General features: G+C 39.2%; 1 protein-coding gene across 2 annotated transcripts in view; it reads left to right on the forward strand.

Moving 5' to 3' along the window:
- Positions 1-4,294: 4,294 nt before the first annotated feature.
- Positions 4,295-19,851, forward strand: part of SEMA3D (semaphorin 3D) — a 209,139-nt gene continuing 193,582 nt past the window's right edge. For both annotated transcript variants that reach the window (XM_036864311.1, XM_036864310.1), the window contains exon 1: positions 4,295-4,594. The gene's annotated coding sequence lies outside the window, so the exon portion shown is untranslated. The remainder of the gene's footprint in view (positions 4,595-19,851) is intronic.

Raw genomic sequence — 19,851 nt, forward strand, 5'->3', positions numbered from 1 at the left:
TATAAGAACATTGTTAAAAATAAAAAACAAAGAGTCATCTATTTGATTTTAAACTCCCCCATTCTGCAATAACTCTGTGGAGTCCTATATCAGACACAGAAAGCCTTTCCAGCCTCTAGTGAATGTTCATAGTCAAGGAGGTGTTCTCTTCTGAGGTCTCAGGACTTGGGCCAAAGGGGTTGGGCTATGTTTTTATTTTTATTTTGAAGTGCATTCCTGTTGAATTTAATTATTCACCACACCCCAACCCAGCTAAGTAAATATAACCTTAAGATTCTGGCTTGGAAAGGTTTTGAAAAATAGGTGATTTTTTTTTTTTTTCCCAAAAAAAGGCTCTATAGCAGGGTGGTATTTTGCAGAGGGCATTGAAGCAGGAGTCAGAAGGAGCTAGGTGATCACTCCACCTTCGTGGCCTTCTTTTCCTCATGTATAACATGAGGGCTAGAAGGGCTTTGAGGTCTCTCCTAACTCTGAAAGTTTATGATTATTTATGATGTTATAAGAGTTTAAAACACAAAGGCATTACAATTTCACATTCCGATTAACTAACCATAAACTATCTTCTGTCTTTATTTGATGATGAGAAACAGGGATCCATTTACTTCTGAGAGTTCTATGCATGTATAATTAATACTGCATTAAAGATAAAAGTCAGGCATGTTCTTTTCCACTACTAAACATGATATAATGATCTTAATATGTAACTAGCTAGTGATCAAGTGATGAGTGAATTGTCATGATCAAACGAATCAGATGGGAGAAAAAATCTGCAGTTTATAAGGGGAAAGTATCTGATAGAAGAGTAGGAGGTGGGTGAGCTGCTTTCAACTCATGCCATCACTTGTTTCAATCAGACATAAACTAACATATATCCCAGTTTTCTCATATGAGTATAACAACATTTTTGTTGGTACTGATATGTGGGAAAACATTCATAAGGTAGTATTTATTATAAGGCAGAGAGGTTTTATGTCTGACCAAGGTATGATTAGTTTTATAGAAGTGAACACTGAACAGCTTGGGTTTCATCTCCATTTTCTTGTCTCTGCACAGAACTTCGCGATCTCTTTTATGTCTTTTTTTTTTTTTTCCTTTTAAATTCACCAAATTTCCATATGCTTTGTGAATGGAAGACTGCACAGAAAAGCACCTTTTGCTGAAAGTGTAGTCAAATCCTCTGAGATCCTGCTAGATTTAAATTCTGGACCCAGTAATTATCTTTCTCCTGTCTTCTGGGCAGAGGTAGCTATATGTGGAGTTGGAAAAGCCTAGAATATAACTATTCTACTCTTTCCCATCCCTGCTACCTTCCTTTATGGCTCCCAACATAGATTGATGATTCTTGAAATTCTACAGTTAGAACTTTATTCCTTGGCTTCACTCAGTATAACAATGTAATCCTTTGAGAAACAGTGTATTTCATATTATCTAACATAAATCTACTACCATACAGTAAGAATGACTTACATTCAACCTGTGAGCCCTAATGAAGATGAGTGAGGGGCGGTATGCCACAGAGGAAGAACCTGGACCCTCAAGGCAAGTTTACTTATTCAACAATGTTTCCAAGCACCTGGAAAGTATTTTGCGTTTCCTTTTTTTTTCTTTCTTTTTTACCCCTCAGACTAGAACAGGCATAGCAGCAACAATTAGGTAGTTCTAACTGATGATACACACATCTCTTTCAGTGTAATTAAGGATCGTTTACTGAATCTTGAATAGTCACCCCTGAAGATAAGCTAAACTTGTATAATACACATTACACTTTAACAAAACTTAAAGTAAAATAGACTTTTCCTACTGGGTGTTATTTCAAGGATTCAGATAGGGTATTAAGCAACACTATAGGACACATTACCAAATTGCTTTTGGTAACAGTAAATTTCAAACTCTTAAAAAGGGTTCTAAAACCAGCCTGGTGGGATCCTGTAGAGTTAGTAGAAATTTCAGAAATAAATTCAGTGACTAATTATTGTCATCACATCCACTGTTCTCATTAACTCATTTAACCCCCAAATATTTGTGAAACACCCACCATATGCAAGACACTCAGAGAAGGATCGTGAGGATTGCAAAGCCCTGGACACAGCTGAGGCCATTCATCACCGCTGAGCTGTGTGGCTGACTCTGCCTGCTGCGTGTTCAGAGTAATTAAAAGGAAAGAAAGCACAGAACCCAGTTTCCAGATGTTCTTCTCATGGTATGGTCAGGATGCCCTAGTAAATCCAGTCTAAATTTGAAGTCAGGGTACTTCAAACCAAATCAGTTCAATACAAATTCATAGGCACTGTTTTAGGAGCTGGGGAAACAAGAACACAAAACAGGCAATACGCCTGTATGGGATGCAGACAAACGTGTAATTTATTATGATATAACATGAAAGGGACTTATTTAGTAGTGAAATCAAAGTGCTTTGGAAAAACAGGAGGGAGTGATTAATCCTGCAGGGGCTTTGTGGAAAAGGCTGAGACAGTAGCAAAAGGGAGATGTCATTTGCCTTGAGTATATTAAGCTAGGATTTTAGACAGGAGGGAAAAAGAGGAAATCCAGAGTTAACCACAACTCTAATTAAATACAATATTCTGGCCAATAAACTGACAAAATTATTAGAAAATTAATAAATAGAGTAAAAATCTAAAAGTACTTATCATGAACCCACCATGTGCAAAACCCTAAGCTATGCTCTGGGAGACAAAAGAGGTATTTTGTCCTCACAATGAGCTTGCAATTTGGACTGGGGGCAATGGCATAAACAAATAAAAGTAATATAAAAATATTTTAAAATGCAACAAACACATCAAGTGTGTGGTTAATTATAAAATGAGTGGTATAACACTGAATATAAAGCATTCAGAAAAAATGTGGCTATAGGTTGGAAGAGTCTGTAGGGCTTTAAATTGTCCTGTACCAAAGAGGAAAATTACGGGGTTGGTTGGTTGACAGTCAAAACCAAGGTTACAGTGATGGGGCAGTATGAGACACAGGAAAGAAACTTGGTCAGAGTTAGGAAACTTGAGTCCCTCCTGAGCTGGCTCTGCCACCAACCATCTGTAACTTAAAATGACTCATGTAGCTTTGGTGGCCCTCAGCTCTCTGCTGCAGAGGGAAGGCTGAATGAAGAGTCTCCTCCCCCAGACCAGTTCTTCCATTGTTGCCATTGTCTGCTCACTGCCCCCAAACCAAAACCCCCCTTGTCATTTGCCAAGGGAACTCTGGGACCTTACGAGCTGTGTTCTTAAGTCAACCTGACAAATGCAGGACCCCGTGGCTGCTTTTTTCTATGGCTCCACCCCAAGTTAGTTTTATGTTTGGGACTAATAGGTGCAAGGTGTGTGACCACAGACCTAGAGTTCCAATCATAGAAGGATTTACCATGTAGCCAGTAAGGCCCCAGTTCAGGACTCATCCCTTGCAGAGGCCCTTTCCATGTCCCTGTGGTCAGCCAGACCATGAGTTCATATGTCATATGTTTTTCTAAAATCTGTAGAAATTAAGCTATTTCTGTATTAGTTTTCTTCAAGAGGATCCCACCTCCAAATAGTGTGAGTTCCAGGCTCCACAAAATGTGGATCCACCCTGGTCCCCATACACTTCCAAGTTTTCTATTGCGTGACCAAGGTGTGTACAAATCTACAAGGAAATCTAACACAGGAGTGAGTGACATAACCCTGCTGGCCTGGTATGAGGTAGAGAGGAAAAAAGACTTACATCTTTGTGTGTGTGTGTGTTTGTTTTTTGTCTGCCTCCTGCTTGGTCCTTCCTCGGTGCCAGCCCCATAGTGGAGGGCTGATCTGGGTCGCTCATCCTCCACACCTGCTCTTTCGAGGCCAGTAACAGTGGATCGGGCGGGGTTTTACATACTGGAACACAGCTCCTCTTTTTGAGGCTTAGAGTTTTTGAGACAGTGTTTGTCCTGTTTCTTCGGCAGGGAGTCCTTGGAGACGTTATGGTATAGAATAAACACGCCCAAAAGCCACCCGGGCGCGGGCTCAAACGTCAGAAATTCCTTTACATACAGAGTGCCCTGTCCGGAAAAACATCCCCCAGCGCGGCCGGAGCTACACTTAATCCACGCCGCTGACAGCCTGCGCGCCGACTGGGATGGACTTTTGCACGCTGGGGAGGGCTGGCGTGCGCACAAGAAAGGGGGGCCGAGGGCTGGGGGAGGAGATCGGAAGGGGAGAGGTAATCCCCGGCGTTCTGAGCATCCCCTTTTTAGAAAGACTGAGTCTCTCCCGGGACAGCTGCTGCGGTCACACCACAAACTTAAAAGCCGCCCTCCCGCTCCGAGCGTGCCTTTCCTCGCCACCCTCGCCTCCCCACAGCTCCAGCTGGTGCCTGGCTCCGCGCCGCTCCCGGCAGGGCGCTCGGGGGGCAGCAGCGCCCCCTGCCTCCCAGCCTGGCCTCTGCGGCCGCAGCCTCCACGCTCCGCCAGGGCCGCCGGCGGCTCCGCGGCTCAGCCAGGGCTGCCGCTCAGAGGAGGTCGCGCCGGTGTCCCGGGTCGCCGCCTCGCACGCCCACCGCCTGCACCCCCTTCCTCTCTCCCGGAAAAGACAGCGGGCACAAGAGAGAGGGCGAGAAGAGTTCGCGGCAGGTAAGGCTGGTTTCGGGTCACCTGCTGCTCCGGTGGGAGGACCGCGGTGGCCAGTAGGGGTGACTGGATTTGGGGGTGGTCGTGGGTCCGAAGTGAGGATGCCGAGCGGCCGCGAGATAAGGCAACGTTCTGGGGCGGAAAGAGCGCTCCGGAGCTGACGGGAGTGGGCGCGCGGTTGCGGGGGGGTGGGGCGCAGGCGGGGAACGGAATGCCGAGGCGCTGACGGTCCGGGCGCGCGGCGCGGGGACAGCGTGGCGGCGGGCGCAGTCTCCGCTCGCCGCCGCCGCTTCCTCAGCGCGAGCTTTCCGCACCGCGCAAAGTTTTCCTCCCGAGACGCGCCCGGGAACTCCGCTCTCTCTCTCGCCCCCTCCAGGGCCCCGGCGGCCGCGAGCGCGTCTGAACGTGCCCCGTGGCTCCTCTGGCTGCAGGTTCATTCGCAGACGCGGCGGTGGGGACAGTCTGACGAGGATTTGACCAAAGGCGTCTGCGCCCTCACTCGCTGCTTTTCCCGACGGGCTGGGGGGAGGGGACGGGGAGACCGTGGCGGCTGTTTGTGTTGTGGTGCTTTGGGGAGGGATGGGCAACGCCTTTTTCCCTGTGAGGGAACCGCGACGCTCCGTCTGACGGGAGCGTGCATCCTCCCAGACTCTGAGGGCAAAGTTGGAAGCTGACACCAGCCTCAGAGCTGGCTGACTGGGAAAGGCGGCTCCTGCAAAACGTACTCTTGTGGGAGCCGGGCATCCCTCGGTAGCCTCGGCTTGGCTCGCTCCGAAAAGGCCCGGATTTGACTCCTGCTGGGAATTTAACCGGGTGGGTTTAACCCGGCCGGTCTTTTTCCCCCCTGCTCCCTCATCACGCGCCTGGAGTTGACGCGTTAATGGGCCGCCCTGGCAGCGCCCGGGCCGTTTTCGGCACCGGCTCATTTTCCTTCCCTCACGACTTGAGTTCAACCTCGTGGACTGAGTTGCTTTGCTTCCGTCCCAGCGCGCGGTGGGTACTTGACAGCAGGAGGAGGCGCCGCGCTCCCGCCACCAGGCTGGACTCGAGGGGACTGGACGGGAGCTGCGCAGCCAGCAGCTGGGGCCGCTGAGGTCCCCAGTTCCGAGTTACGGAGATGGAAGTTAAATAGGCGAACTTTTTGCCGTTTAGCCCCGAGCGAAGCCGTAATGAAAGGCAAATGTCTCTACAGACAGCTCTTCTTTCCCCACCAAAGCCCCTCCCATCCTCCCTTAGCTTGTCAGTGCCGTCTGCAAGAGAAGAAGAGGGGGCGGGAACTGAAAGTCTCAGATTTAGCCGAAAAGGTTCTCCTCCCCTGCGGGGGCGGCCGGGGGGGTGGGGGGCGTGCTCACTAAAGGATGGAAAGGGTTGAGGGGGAGGTAGAGGAGACGGGATGAGACCCCTCCTGGGTCTGGTGCTGCTGTTGTGTAACCATGGCAACCGCCAGGGCAAGAGCGGTCAGAGCCTTCCGGGTTCTGCACGTGGAAAGAAAAATGTGAAGGGTGGGGAAGGGAGAGACTCACATGTCATCACTCCAGTGTTGCCGTCGCTTCTCCCCCTGTTCTGAGGCCAGAGAGCCAAGAGGATGAGCAGGAAGGGTCTGGGTTGGATGTGAGCAGCCCCAGACAGGAGTTGCTTTAACTCTGTCCCGCCTCAGAGTCACTGAGGCTCAACCGAGTAGCTAAAGCTGGCCAGAGGGACATCGTTGATAGGCTACAAAGTGATGGTTCAGGTCAGGAAGATGGGAAAAGGCCTTGGCCTTTGAAAGAGAAAAGGCCAGGAAATACAGGAAGGTGATGTGGGAAGAGATATGAATAGCGTCAAGAGGTAGCTGAGAGACAGTAAAATGGTACTGATCTGGACTGCCAACAATTCAAATGGAATTTACCCATTATGAAATGAAAAATTGGTGAAGGGAAGGGACATTTATCAAATACTTATTGCATCCTAGGTACTTTGTACATTATCACGATTAATATTCTCAACAACACTATATGAAGTTTCATTATTTTTTTTTGTTTTTTAGATTGAAAACAATAAGCAGAGACACACAGAGAGTTAGAAATGTGTGTTGTCCCATTTTGGCTTTTGCAATTTTAAGAAAAATCATAGTTCTTAAAAGTGGTATCGGTGGTTACGGGGGTAGACAAAGCAATTATTCTCATTTTAGAGGTGAGAATAATGAGATGTAAAGGTGTTAGCCGATGTGTTCAAATATAAGCTAGTAAGGGGCAGAGCTGAGACTGGAACTGTTTTACCTGGATTCAGGTCACCTTTTAAGGACTTCAGGCAGCTTTCCATGACCCCACTTAAAGGGAGGACCTTTCTAAGGTCAGTTGATGCATTATCTGTATATTATGATTTATAGGGTAAGAACCCCGAGAATTTCAGTGGGATCCAGGGTTGAAGATGGGTATGGGTCACATCAAGTCTGTAGGTCAAGGATCTTATGTACATGATATTAGTAATCTATATTTATAAAGGTCTTATTGTACCTATAGGAATTATTAGTGGCTTTAATAATGTTTATAAAGGAAAAATGAAAACAAAAGGAACATTTTTCAAATAGTAACTCCATGGCTGCATTGAGAAAATTTCCTGAGATTAATGAAGTTTTCCTTAGTCTACTTATTGCCTTCATGACCTGAATATCTACAAAGTTACTTCATATTTTGGCACCACTATTTCATCTTTGTAAGAGTCTGTGGCCCATTCACTTGGGAGGGGTAATAATTTGACTCCTGTTACCCTCCTGCTGACTCTCTGAGAGGGGAGGTCAAGGAAAAAATGTCTGGCAGTGCAAAGTGTTTTGGAATTATCAGGAAACTATAACCAACACTAACAGAAACTAAGGGAAAAGGTAAAGAAATAATTATGTATCTTTTCTTTTGCCTTTTTGCAGAATTTGCCTTTATAGTTACATCTTAGTTAATGAATTTGCTTTATAATTTTGCATGGAAAAAATGCACAAAGATAAACTGTATTTTTAATCTCTTTTGTGTGTGTGTGGGGAAGGGCTGGTAAGGGTGGGAGTGTGAATTATTTTTGGTGTCAGGGAAGGTCAGGAATATAAACAATTACAAAGGCAGAGGAAGCACATGTACTGTTTCCAGTGACAGGGTAACAGATCAAATATAGGTTTGAACTTGAGTCACCAAGCTGAATTACTCTCACATCTTTTCTTTTCCAAAGCTAGGAAATATATTGTTTGGGGTTGGAGTTAAATTAAGACAGGATGTTTCGTGGTGCTTAGTTCTTATTCCTCATACTGTGTTCTCGTTCCATTGGATGGGTATTTGTTAACTATCAAAAGGTTTATCACAGACCTGAAAGTGTCTCTGAAGGTGTCCTGTGGAATTGGTAGGTGTCTCTGTGGCCCAGTGTTTGTTTTCTGCTTAGACAGAGTACTGGGTGAAGTCATCCCCATTTTTATTAGGTATTTGGAATATCAACTTCTCAGTCTCAAGGGGAAAACATTCCAGTTGGTGCTGATTTAATGAATATTAGTATGTCTTCAGATTGTTTGTTATAGCTTCATTATTTTAGAAAAAAAAAATGTGACTGAACTTTACTGTTCTGTCTGGGAGATGTAATGCTTTGATGACATATGTTCTTTGGGGAACATTCTTATCAATTAATAAATGATTTATTTAATAAACATGAGTAACCATAGCTCTGTTTGAAAAGTTATTCTTTCTGTATATGCCTGGAGCTATATAGATAACCTAGGTAAAGTAGTAAATATTTCGACTCAATAACATAGTCCTTAAAGGAAAAAGAAACATTCGCGTTTGTGAAATAAGTAGTAATAACAACAATAACAGTGACTGACCATGGGCAACATTTGTTAATCACATAACTTGCTACCTCAAAACTTAGTTAAAAAATACTTTCTTACTCTAGGAAATCTTGACCAAAATTCCTTTCTATTTTTATATCTTCATCCTGCCTTTCAAGCTAATATTCTAAGTTTTCAGTCATTTGCTTTCTTATGTTGTTGTTTATGATTCCTAACTAGATCGTAAGAACCTTGAAGGAAGGACTTGTCTTCTCTAACTTTTGACACCTTCAGGTTAGTACAGTGCTAAACATATTTAGATGCCTAACAAATATTGAGGTCTAATTACTTACCAAGCAGTTAAGAGAGTGATTTTGAATCTCTTTGTTGCCTCTCAAAGATCAGCTTAAAGACCTTTGGTTTTATACTTTACTTTCTCTGAGATTTTAGAAAGGAGAGTTTTTTCTTTTATATGAGTTTTACCCTTTCATAGAAAAAAATGTTGAGAAACTGACTGGTTTATCATGATGCATAACATAGAGCAATGTAATGATCATGCGAAATAGGGTTTATAAGAATACATAGTAAAAAGAGGCATATTATAAAAAGTTACATTTTATTTTTGAATTTCTTGTATTTTTTAGAAGGATCTAAATTAAGAAATGAGAATCTGCATCATCTGTGTCTGCATTATTTCACCTTAACTTTAAGTACCTAAATAATAATTAGAAAGAAGCGTAAAGCTAAATTAAATTCACTGCAACAAGAAATACACTGAGAAGAAACTGCAACACCTTGAAATTATTTTGAAATTTAAGTAACAATAATGAGGTGTACTTAAATTATTAGACATTTACAAATATAAATTATTAAAGACAAATAGTTAAGTGCTTGAAAAAGTTGCAATATGTAATAAGATATACTGTTTAGATTTTCAATGATTTTGGTGACTTTTAATCTATCATCATTAATATTTGATCATTTATTTCCATGTTAATGATGATATTTAATAATTTCTAATAGTCATGAACCAGGATATCTTTAACTAGCCTGCTAACCTTTTGCTGGTAAATTTCGACAGTTTGCTCATTCTTTTGCCATACTCAGTAAGCCACAAATATTACCCTCCCATAAAAATGTATAAAATAAATAGAATTAAGTTGCCAAGTGTTCACAGATGAGTTTGTGTCTCTCTGAATCTGTTATCCTTTTAAATATATTGTGTCTTCTGCTTCAGAAATTAGAAATGACATACTTTATGTCCCTTGTTTCTTCTATAGGGCATTTAACAATATAACTTAAACATTTCATGTTTTTAAGTATGTTCTACTAGAAAATCACAGGAAAAATGGGAACATTTGCTGTATTTTTCTAATTAAATAGAATCAAGCATTATTAAATGGGACTATAACTACAAAGAACAAAGTCAAATAAAAAAAGCAAAAAAGTCTAGATTATTGAGCATCTTAAAAGAAATACAGTATTATTACTTTCATGGAAAATAAATAAAATTGGATAGATATATAGATGTGACATTATTAATCTACCATCAGGTAAATGTCCAATTTATTTTTCCTATACTAATTATGCATTTTACTTGGCCTTTTGTATATCTTAAACTGCTTTTAAGGATTTATTGTTATATTTGGTCCTGAAATGAGCCTATATAGCTGGTACCTAATAGCTGAGTTAAATATACAGAGTTTCAAGCACACTATATTAGCAGAAATTAGACTAATAAAATTGCTCAGTAAAGATATTGTCTGGATTTACGTTAGTGAAGAGACAGAGAAGTAGTATAGTCTATGCATTTAATATCAGCATGTATGAACTGCTTAAAAACAATGTCCACAAAGTACCGTCTTAAGTTGCTTACATAATCCCATAGAAGCCTTTTTAAAAACATGTTATATTGACTGCTGAAGCCATGCCTAATGATGTCATAATCTCAAGTTATGTCTAAATCTGTTGGCTTTTTTTTTTTTTTTTGATAGAATGTATAAAATCAGTGTTAGGCTTTTACTCCTCCTTTTTTTGTTTTTTATCCTTCTCATAAAGAGCAGTCCATACATATGCCATTCAGGCGTTTCTTGTGTTTTGGTATTTGCTGTTGTTGCTTTAAGATAAATCTTTGGTTTTTACACCTGAAATGGTTGTTCTATGAAAGAAAGAAGTGTTTTCTAAGGTAAAAAATGAATACCATTTTTACTTGGAGGAACACTTTCAATTTTGAAACATAACACTTCATTTCAAAGATAACTATTTGGAACTCTCAGAATTCTCAGTTTACTTGTAATACTAAATACGAGGTCAGTAGAAGTTGATACCATTGGGTGGGCCAAAAGGTTTGTTCGTTCTTTTTCCATAAGGTGGCTCTAGTAGCACTTAGTTGTCTTTAACTTCATTCAAAACAATTTTGTTAGATTGTATGTGACAGCTGTCATATCAGCTTGCATTTAGAAAAAGACTTATCAGAATTGGCGAATTTTGTGTAGGCCATTTTAATATTGAAGACGGAAGAAGAAAAGCAACATTTTTGGCATATTATTCTTTACCATTTCAAGAAAGGTAAAAATGCAACTGAAACACACAAAAAGATTTGTGCAGTGTATGGAGAAGGTGCTGTGACTGATCGTGTCAAAAGTGGCTTGCGAAGTTGCGTGCTGGAGATTTGCTGGACAATGCTCCATGGTCGGGTAGCCCAGTTGAAGTTAATAGTGATCAAATCGAAACAATAATTGAGAACAATCAACGTTATACCACGCTGGAGATAGCCGACATGCTCAAAATATCCAAATCAAGCACTGAAAATCATTTGCACCAGATTGGTTATGTGAATCTCTTTGATGTCTGGGTTCCACATAAGTTGAGCAAAAAAAACCTTCTTGACCATACTTTTGCATGCGATTCTCTACTGAAACGTAATGAAAACATTCTGTTTTTAAAACAAATTGTGACGGGTGATGGAAGGTAGATACTGTACAACAATGTGGAATGGAAGAGATCATGGGGCAAGAGAAATGAACCACCACCAACTACACCAAAGGCTGGTCTTCATCCAAAGAAGGCAATGTTGTGTATATGGTGGGATTGGAAGGGAGTCCTCTATTGTGAGCTCCTTCCGGAAAACCAAATGATTAATTCCAACAAGTACTGCTCCCAATTAGACCAACTGAAAGCGGCACTCGACGAAAAGCATCCAGAATTAGCCAAGAGAAAACGCATAATCTTGCATCAGGAGAATGCAAGATCGCATGATTTTTTTATGACCAGACAAAAACTGTTACAGCTTGGCTGGGAAGTTCTGATTCATCCGCCATATTCACCAGACATTGCACCTTCAGATTTCCATTTATTTAGGTCTTTACAAAATTTTCTTAATGGAAAAAAATTCAATTCCCTGGAAGACTGTAAAAGGGACCTGAAACAGTTCTTTGCTCAAAAAGATAAAAAGTTTTGGGAAGATGGAATTATGAAGTTGCCTGAAAAATGGCAGAAGGTAGTGGAACAAAAGGGTGAATACGTTGTTCAATAAAGTTCTTGGTGAAAATGAAAAATGTGTCTTTTATTTTTACTTAAAAAACCGAAAGCACTTTTTGGCCCACCCAATAATGTGCATTTTCTTGTTGAAATGGGGTGTACATTCTTTTAGAGCTTTTATTTTTATAGTAATGATTTTCATTACAGATGTAATTCGTGATCATTGCTGAAAAACTGGTAAACACAGATAAGCATAGAGTAAGGCTTAATAAGAATTTATCCATAAATGTACTACACACAAATATATATTTTTTTATATATTTATATAAATATATTTTTATATATAATAATATATATTAATATATTTTATATATAATATAATATATATAATTATATATAATTATATATAATTTTTATATAATTTATATATATAAATTTATATATATTTATATTAAACATGAAATTTATTTTAAAAATAAATTTTGTATGTGACAGCTAGTGCCTAGATCTCATTTTCTAACATGATTCTCCAGTGAAAGTAACCAGGGATCCTCAGAGAAATGGCTGATTCTAGGACTGGGGCAGGAAATGTATGTGAGCCTGGATCATCTTGTGCCAAAAAATAAACAAGTGTTCCAAACACCCACATACAGTCACCACACCACATACGCACAATGACAGAGGTATGTCAAAGGGACATAGGAGCCAATTGAAAAAGCTCCCAATGGCCAAAACTGGAATAATTTGAGCAAAAAAAATAAAGTATATTGATTATAACCCAAGGTATAAAATAAATATCCACGAGACCATGCTGATATAAATAAATGATGAATAAATTAATAAACGAAGGAGAAGAGACAAGTCTCCCATCCAGTAGAATTTCAAACAATTTATGTAGATACTCTGCCCTGAAGGAAGGGGAACATAAAACTCCTTACTTCTGAAATGAGTTGAGCATGGTCACTTCCTCCAAAGAGTACTCAGTATGGTAAGGAGGGAGAGACTTCTTTACAGTGAATAAACCTAGCAGAGACTGTCTCAGCCAGGTGATCAGGGTCAACCTCAGTAGTCCTAAAGCATGTTGATAATATGTGCCCTTGATATGAGGGATGAAAAGAACACTCTCCCTCTCAATCTCTCTCCCAAAAACCTATAACCCCAATCAAACCATGTGAAAAACATCAGACAACTTCCAGTAGAGGGACAGCCTACAATATGCTTGACCAGTACTCCTCAAACCTATCAAGATCATCAAAACCAAAGTGAGTCTGAGAAACTGTTGGAAGCAAGAAGAAGCCAGAGAGACACGAACTACATGTAATGTGGTGTCCTGGATGGGATCCGTGAAAAGAAAAAGAACATTAGATAAACACTAAGGAAATCAGAATAAATTATGGAGTTTAGTTAATAATAAAATGTCAATATTGGTTTATTCATTGTAACAAATGCCCATACTAATGTAAGATGTAAAAATAATAGGGGAAACTGGTGTGGGTTCTCGGGGAACTCTTTGTACTATCTTCTCAATGTTTTTGTAAATCTAAAACTGTTCTGAAAAATAAAGTCTATTTTTAAAAATTGTATTTGAAAGCATATAGATTAACCATGGTGAGAAACTATATAAAAGGTGAACCATTCTCTGGTCAGAAAGGTTAATGTCATTCAATTTATTCTCCTAGTTCAAGGTGCAACTATTTTACTTTCTTTTTTTCTGTTGATACTAAATATAGTAGTTCTCATTATAATAAACACATATTTTGAATTAGTTCTCATAATTACTTATTTTTCAAAATAAAATGTATTACCTGGATTAATAAAAATTTTTAGATCACCATTGTGGTAGGTTCTCATGCAAAGAAAGCTATGTATCAGTCATGTCTTATAAATCAATCTTAAATATTAAAAGAGAAGGCACACTTTTTTTCTACTTCAGTCTTTGCTATTTTATTGATATTGACAAGATCCATCCTCTGTGCCAGATGTCTTCAGGTCTACATGATGACTGTGCTTTCAAAATTCTTGCCAAAATGGCTCAATGACTATGTATTCTTGTTTCTCCTCTTTGAATCCCAAGGACATCTACTACATTAAGTATGTTAAAGATTATTCCCTGTCAAATGTTATATGTATAATACACTTATCATTGCTATTTTGAAAATTAAAAATATACCTAGGAAGCTTCTACATCCCCTCAAATTCCTAGAAGTTGAGACTTAGATGTGTTCTAGAAATGTAGATATGGGCTGCCATTTCCCTTTCTACGTGTGTGTGTGTGTGTGCGTGTGTGTGTGTGTGCGTGTGTGTGTGTGTGTGTGTGTGTGTTTTCAACGCTTTCCCTCACTTTATGTATATACTTTCTCTCTATATATAAAAATCACATATTATTCCTTCTATTCCCGGTGTTACAAATCGTTGCATATTTTTTTTAAATCTGAGTTTTATTCTCTTTTAGTAATAAGCTCTCTTGCTTAAAGTTGGACCAAAAGTCCTGTCATTTCACCTTTCTTATTGAAGCTTTTATACATGCTGATGTCATTTTTTTACTGTTATCTCATACTGTTATCTCATATTTATAATTATTTAACAATTACCTGACTCTGTGCTTTACACTTAACTGCTTTTTGTTGAATTTGTGCTCTACTGTGGCAGTTGTTGAAAAGTTTAAACTTGCTTTTTTTTTCCCCCGTTTTTAGTTTGTGAATCATAGCACACAAAAAACACATTTCAACAACTTGTTCGGGAAAAGTCATGGAATTCAATCCCAGAATATGTGACTAAAGGGCCTCTTTTTTGGTGATACCCCATTGAACTTCCTGAAATAATAAGTGTAATAATAATAATAATAATAAGTATCTGAAAAAGACTCAGATCAATACAACTAATATGCTCTGGGCTGTCATTGGAATCTTAGATACAAGGTTTTCATTTTCATTACACAGGAGAATTGAGTACAATTTTGAAAAGAGAGATCCTGCCTGTGATAATTTAACTCATTCAAAAAAAGGAATGAAGAAATATAAAATTCTGACCAAAACCTTTAGAAATGCACATACCTAATTTGTATAGTAGAGCTATGTGTGATTTACATTTTTGCATGGAGTACCATTGTCTCCTTTTTCACTTCATATCAACATATTTTCAAGTAATTGATGACTTATGAATACATAATTATAATTAGAGTATTATTTTTAAAAAATCGTTTCAAATGAAAATAATCATCTCAAATCTCATCAATTTTGATGTTTGACTCTCCTTATCAGAAGACAAGTTTTTTAAATAGTAGTGAAATTGTATACCTATTAACTTTACCCTTGACATATGTTCTGATTCAAAATTCATTCTTTTGGCCACACTAGCTTCTGTCTTGTAGCTTCAGATATTTCCATATCAAAATCAAATTAGGGTGTTACAAGTTGCTTTCCGAGCAGGTTGGTAGAAGGTTAAAGTAGCCAGACTATTCTGTCTGCAAAAGTATTTGCATGATGAAATAGTGTAAGATGAGTTATGTATAATTTTAAAATGGAAAATTGATATAAATCAAGAAATTATTGTATCAACTTATGAAGACTTTTATCACCTGTAAAGTAGCTGTTCAAAAGCATTTGTACTGGATATACAGATGAGAGAATAACATTTCCCTTTCTTTGGCTTGATTCACATTTCACAGAGCCCTGGGGATTGTTGTCTGAGACTACACTGTAATGAGGTTTGGCAGAGAGTGTTCGTTGTTCAGGTTTTAAAAAGGGCAAGTTTTTGGCAGAAGTAACTTACGTAGAAGAGGAATGCTATGCTTACACATGTGCACTCAATAAACCCTTCAAAGAGCTTGGGCTGAGATACTAGGATTCCTCACTTGACCTTACCCCCAGTCTCTGGGTGTTGATTGTTTGGAGCCCTTCTTTTGTTGTGTCATTATCACATAGACCTTTTCATATTCCAGAAAATGGTACTTTTGATCCATATATCAAAAGTTATTAGAGTACAGTGAATAGTCATTCATATCCTGTGCACTTTCACTTGAGACTTATTAAGAACAAGAATTGCATTCAGATCTGCTTTCCCCTAGTATTTACCGAACACATAACCATCATCTTCATGATAGCCACCAATCATTCTTTTATATATTTGTAACCCTTGGCTATTTCTGTTCATCAGAAATGACAATTTAGACTTTCCCTTTTTTCCTTTATTGTGTACAAGTGGTGTTAAAAAGTGTGCTTTAAGTGGATAATGTATTAGGATGAGCCGAAGCTAAGTCTCGTAAATTCCCTAAATTAATAACAGGACAAACTGGCATCAACCACATGGGCCTACCATTTCTGTACTCGTTCCTCATGGGGCTTTGCAGTGATCTCTCCTTTCACTTGGATAATTTTGTCTTTTACTGCCATCACTTCTCCCGGCCCCCAACCAATGCCCACTCCCCTAGCCACCCTCACATATGTCCACTAAATCTTGCTTGCAAAAGTGTTTTTCACTCAAATTCTGCCCTCCTCTTTGTAAGATCTTTTTCAGTTTCAATAACTATTACTCTCTCTCTCTTAGTTGGACTAAGTTTCTCAAGAATAAGGATCAAATGGTTGCTACCTTGACAGCTTTCTTCATACTTCCATGCATACCACCTAATCTTGTATATAATAAGTACACCGTCTCTAATACATGAATATAAATTAATCTATTCAGTATCCCTTACCTGTTTTTTCCTCTTGTAACTACCTAAGATGTGTAATTCATCATAAAGTTTATTTTGCATGTGCATTCCTTTTTTGTAAAGGTTATTTCACACATATTCATCTCATTCTTGATGCCTTCCTATCTTGAGTTCCCTTTTCATCTTTTCTTTAATTCACGAAGTATTTGTTGAGTGCCTTCCATGTACTGGGCACTCTAATTGTCACTGACGAAATACAGATGAGAAACCTTGGCTGCAATCATGAAGTAGATGATTGTAAAGGAACTCATTATCATCCTGGGTCAAATCAAATCTCTTTATGATATTAAAAACCAAAAACAAAGGGTCCTATTCAGAGACTTGGCCTTTTCTCTCTGCAGCCTTTTCGTTATGTCATCTTCTTCCCTAACCTCTACTTTTATCTATGTGGAGATTATGCTTAGAGTATTGTCTCCATCCCTGACTTCTCTCTTGGGTCCCAGGTGTGTCACCACACCACTACAACACCTGTGGGCTAATGTTCATTGCTCAACACTGTATACTTATAAAGGAGGTCACTCTGGTAACTGAAAGAATCTTTGATTACTGTAACTTTAAACTGAGGCTTTCAAGTGTGGGGGGAAATGTGGTGCAACGGTTAAGACTATGACATACACACACTACTATATATAAAATAGATAACTAATAAGGACCTACTGTATAGCACAGGAACTCTACTCAATACTCTGTAATGACGTATATAGGAAAAGAATCTAAAAAAGAGTGGATGTATGTATATGTGTAACTGATTCACTTTGCTGTACACCTGAAACTAACAACATTGTAAATCAAGTATACTCAAATCAAAATTAATGAAAAAAAAAAAAGACTATGCCCTATGAAAGCAGACAGCTTGGATTCAGATCCTAGCTCTGTCACCTCTGAGCTGTGTGGTTTAGACAAGTTACTTGACCTTTCTATATCTGTCTTCCGTCTTTTAACTGGGGGTTCATGAAGGCACTAACCTCATAGGGTTATTGTGAGAAATAAATAGGTTATTATAGGTTAACAATCAAAATCTGTGTGGCGCATTACACTATCTATGTGTTATCTTTCTGTTATCCTTACACAGATGATGCAAATTACACATAGGTCAGATTCTCACACCACCTACCCACTATTCTACTGCCTTCTTGTTCTTTATCTGCTGAGTTACATTCACCTCATTCAAAAAAAGTCCTTTGGTGACCTCCTTCAGGTATATTCCTGGATAAGAGAATGACATTTTAGGATTGGCTCTTACCACCTTTTAAAGGGACATCATTTGGGGGCGCAGTGCAACAGACCATGCTATAGGGATGTGAGGGAGAATCCAGGGCAAAGGAACCCTTCAGTACCAGCTGTCTCAGAAGCAGCAGCTACTTGTAGAGGCTAAACAGCAAGTAATAAAATCCTTTGAGGCCCCATCTAAATTTCCAGGTTTATTTTGTAGCATCCCACCGTTCCTTAGCTATCTACTACTGGATTTATAACATTGCATATTTCCTTAATGAAGTGCTCCGTCCCCAAATAAGCAATACAGATATGTTCAACAGCTTGCACATCCCCCTGCCCCTGACTTTTTTCACCCAATGCACAGATACTTCTCTAGCCCTCCAGTGTGGGCCCACTGTCATTCTAATCCCCTTGCCAGCAGATTACTTCCACTCTTTGATCACCACCTTGTCCCTGTACCTCTGCTAACCAGTTATTGCTCTTGAAACCTCTTATTAAATGCTCTCACTATTGTGTGGTTTCAGAATATTCTATGTTGGTCCCATTTATAAGGAGTGAAGGGAAACACAGTGACCTGATTTGCTATCCATCCACTAGAGGATGTGGAAATTGGCCCCGTGACAGTCTCTTGTAGTGCAGTCTCATGCCCAGGGACTAGACTTTTTCTAGACTCTATACCAGTGCTGAACTTGGTGCCCTCATCCAGCTACTAAGAGGTCCCTGGATTTTTGCTCCCTAAATGTTGGGCTTCAGGGGACCTTGCAGGATACCTGCAGTACAGCACTTATGGAATCAAGTTCCCTAAGTGAGGCATCTCTCAAGGAGGAAGTTTCGGAAGAGCCCAGAGATAAATGGGTAGCTCCTGCATCTAGATATAAGCAATCTAATACACAAAGATCACCTTTGTCCCATGCTGCCTCACCTTCTCGGCAGTTCTCTGCAATATAACTAGTGGCAGCAGAAAGTATGTTAATCAGTGATATTTTCCAGAAATTGAACTTAAAGGTCACTTCAACTTCTGAGCAAGTGGAAGTGAAACTGAATAATGTTCTAGTTATTTTATGGGAAAATACTTTTCTAATGCCCTTCTTGGTATTGTTTCAGATTAGTCTGTTCCCGTAATCGCCACTTTTGCTTATGAATGTTCATCAATATACTTTATATGAATAATAATTTATAAATTGTTTTATATATCTTAAATTAATTATGTATGTTATATATATCATATTAATAACAATATGTAAGACCCTATGTCTATTTCACAGAAAGTGAAATGTTTCAGAGACAGGATAAATAAGATTTACTTGAAATAATTTCTAAATATTTTCTAAATAATTATAAAGCCTCTCACAGTGCTCATCCCAGGAACATTAAATATTTTCCTATGGTTGCAAATAGATTGATGTAAATGGATGTAAAATGTTTCATCTCTACCTATCTGTCTATATAGATAGATAGATAGATCTTTAGTATGTGGCATTTTCTATTCCATGAGTTCTTAAGGATTATTTTATTAGAGCAAATTAAGAGAAGGAAACAATTTCAAAAACAAGAACCCAGAGTCAATTTAGTTTGTTTGTTTTGCTTTTGTCAATTCACTCTTACTCCTGTCGGTTTTTTATTTCTTTCCTGAGTATTTATAAATCTCCTGGCTTGTCTCTTGATGAGATTTTAAGTAAGGGAGATTATTTATATTACTTTTCTAAATAAGTATTTTGCTGGGGCAGGGGAGTTTTTTTTTTACAAATGATTACTTTTAAGTGTCATTTATGGGGACCAGCCAGGCTAATAGTGGTTTTCTGGGTAGATCCAAGGTCATTAAAAAAGTGTGACCCGGGCCAAGGTAGCACCTCCTGTTCCAGGTCCGTAGCTAAGGACTGAAGACAGGGAAGGTGGAACAGTCCTGAGGTTCTCATGCATGTTCTTCTTTGGGGGCCCCTATAATTCCTGGGTTGTATCTGATGGCTTGCTTCTTCTCTAGCTCCGTCACTGGTTCCCCTTTCTCTTCCTCCCACTAATTGCAGTTTGCCCACAGTTCTGTTCTTTTCTGTCTACAGACTTTCCTCCCTGATCCAT

Source organism: Balaenoptera musculus, chromosome 9 (assembly GCF_009873245.2).
Source record: "Balaenoptera musculus isolate JJ_BM4_2016_0621 chromosome 9, mBalMus1.pri.v3, whole genome shotgun sequence".
Classification (NCBI taxonomy): Eukaryota; Metazoa; Chordata; class Mammalia; order Artiodactyla; family Balaenopteridae; genus Balaenoptera; species Balaenoptera musculus.